The following is a 2,720-nucleotide window of genomic DNA, read 5'->3' on the forward strand; positions in this document are numbered from 1 at the left end:
TTAGGTATTTTGGAATACTTAGGCGTAGAGGGGATAGCACAGAAGAGAGATATGAAATCGTTATCAGGAGATAGAAATTTGGAAATAGATATGAGCATATAGGAGGAGACATCTCAAATTAATTAAGAGGAGAGATTGGCAAATCACTATGAGGAGATAGGTTAGAGGAAAGATTTAGAATTCATTATGTGGAGATAGGATGAGAGATCTGGAAACAGTTGTGAGGTGAGAGGAGAGACTGTGGAATACTAAACAGAAGAGAGGTGAGAGCAGACAGCAGAGATTTGGAAATCGTTATCAGGACACAGGAGACGGGAGATTTTGAAATAGTTATGAGGAGAGAGGATAGAGGAGAGATTTAGAAGCAATTATGCGGATAGAGGAGGAGAGATTTGTAAACATGTGAGGAGACAGTAGAGATTTTGGAATACTTATGAGGAGGGAGGTGATAGCACAGAAGAGATATTTGGAAAGCGTTATGAGAACATAATGGAGAGCTCAAATTAATTAAAACGAGACATGAGAGGACAAAATTGGAACTCATTATGAGGAGTAAGGAGAGTTGGAAATCGTTCAGAGGACACAGCACAGGAGAGATTTAGAAATACTTATAAGGAGACAGGAGAAAAGAGATTATTAAGTATTTATGACAAGAGAGCATACAGGAGAGCTTTAGAATTAGTTATGGGAAAGAGGAGGAGAGATGTATAAACATTTGTGAGGAGACAGTAGGTATTTTGGAATAGTTAGGCTTAGAGAGGGGATAGCACAGAAGAGAGATTCCGAAATCGTTATCAGGAGATAGAGATTTGGAAATCGATATGAGGATATAGCAGGAGATATCTCAAATTAATTAAGAGGAGAGATTTGGAAATCGTTATGAGGAGAGAGGTTAGAGGAAAGATTTAGAATTCATTATGTGGAGATAGGATGAGAGATCTGGAAACAGTTGTGAGGTGAGAGGAGAGACTGTGGAATACTAAAGAGAAGAGAGGTGAGAGCAGAGAGGAGAGTTTCGGGAATCCTTGTGAACAGATAGGACAGATTTGGAAATCGTTATCAGGACACAGGAGAGGGCAGTTTTCAAAATAGTTATCAGGAGAAAGGGTAGAGGAGAGATTTAGAAGAAATTATGCAGAGAGGACGAGAGATTTGTAAACATTTGTGAGGAGACAGCAGAGATGTTGGAATACTTATGACGAGGGAGGTGATAGCACAGAAAAGAGATTTGGAAATCGTTATGAGGAGATAGGAGGAGAGAACTCAAATTAATTATGAGGAGAGATGAGACAGGAGAGATTTGGAAATCGTTCTGAGGAGAGATGAGAAAAGAGATACAAGGAAAGATTTATGAGCAGTGAGGATAGAGGAAAGATTTACAATTTATTATGTGGAGATAGGATGAGAGATTTCAAAACAGTGGTGAGGTGAGGGGAGAGATTGTGGAATACAAAAGAGAAGAGAAGTGAGAGCAGAGAGGACAGTTTTGGGAATCCTTGTGAGCAGATAGGAGAGATTTGGAAATCGTTATCAGGACGCAGGAGACGGGAGATTTTGAAATAGTTATGAGGAGAGAGGATAGAGGAGAGATTTAGAAGCAATTATGCGGATAGAGGAGGAGAGATTTGTAAACATTTGTGAGGAGATAGTAGAGATTTTGGAATACTTATGAGGAGGGAGGTGATAGCACAGAAGAGATATTTGGAAATCGTTATGAGACATAATGGAGAGCTCAAATTAATTAAAACGAGACATGAGAGGACAAAATTGGAACTCATTATGAGGAGTAAGGAGAGTTGGAAATCGTTCAGAGGACACAGCACAGGAGAGATTTAGAAATACTTATAAGGAGACAGGAGAAAAGAGATATTATTAAGTATTTATGACAAGAGAGCATACAGGAGAGCTTAGAATTAGTTATGCGGAAAGAGGAGGAGAGATGTGTAAACATTTGTGAGGAGACAGTAGGTATTTTGGAATACTTAGGCTTACAGAGGGGATAGCACAGAAGAGAGATTCCGAAATCGTTATCAGGAGATAGAGATTTGGAAATCGATATGAGGATATAGCAGGAGATATCTCAAATTAATTAAGAGGAGAGATTTGGAAATCGTTATGAGGAGAGAGGTTAGAGGAAAGATTTAGAATTCATTATGTGGAGATAGGATGAGAGATCTGGAAACAGTTGTGAGGTGAGAGGAGAGACTGTGGAATACTAAACAGAAGAGAGGTGAGAGCAGAGAGCAGAGATTTGAAATCGTTATCAGGACACAGGAGATGGGAGATTTCGAAATGGTCATGAGGACAGAGGAGACGAGATGAAAGGAAATAGTTATGAGAAGAGAGGAGAAAAGACATATTGGTAAAAATTTCCGAGCACAGCGGATAGAGGAAAGATTTAGAATTCATTCTGCGGAGAGAGGAGGAGAGAGTTTAAAGATTTGTCAGGAGACAGTAGGTATTTTGGAATACTTAGGCGTAGAGAGGGGATAGCACAGAAGAGAGATTCCGAAATCGTTATCAGCAGATAGAGATTTGGAAATCGTTATGAGGATATACGAGGAGACATTCAAATTAATTAAGAGGAGAGGTGAGAGGCGAGAGATTCGGAAATAATTATGAGGAGAAAGGAGAGATTTGGAAATCGTTATGAGGAGAGAGGTTACAGGAAAGATTTAGAATCAATTATGTGGAGATAGGATGAGCGATCTGGAAACAGT

Source organism: Camelus ferus, chromosome X (genome assembly GCF_009834535.1).
Source record: "Camelus ferus isolate YT-003-E chromosome X, BCGSAC_Cfer_1.0, whole genome shotgun sequence".
Classification (NCBI taxonomy): domain Eukaryota; kingdom Metazoa; phylum Chordata; class Mammalia; order Artiodactyla; family Camelidae; genus Camelus; species Camelus ferus.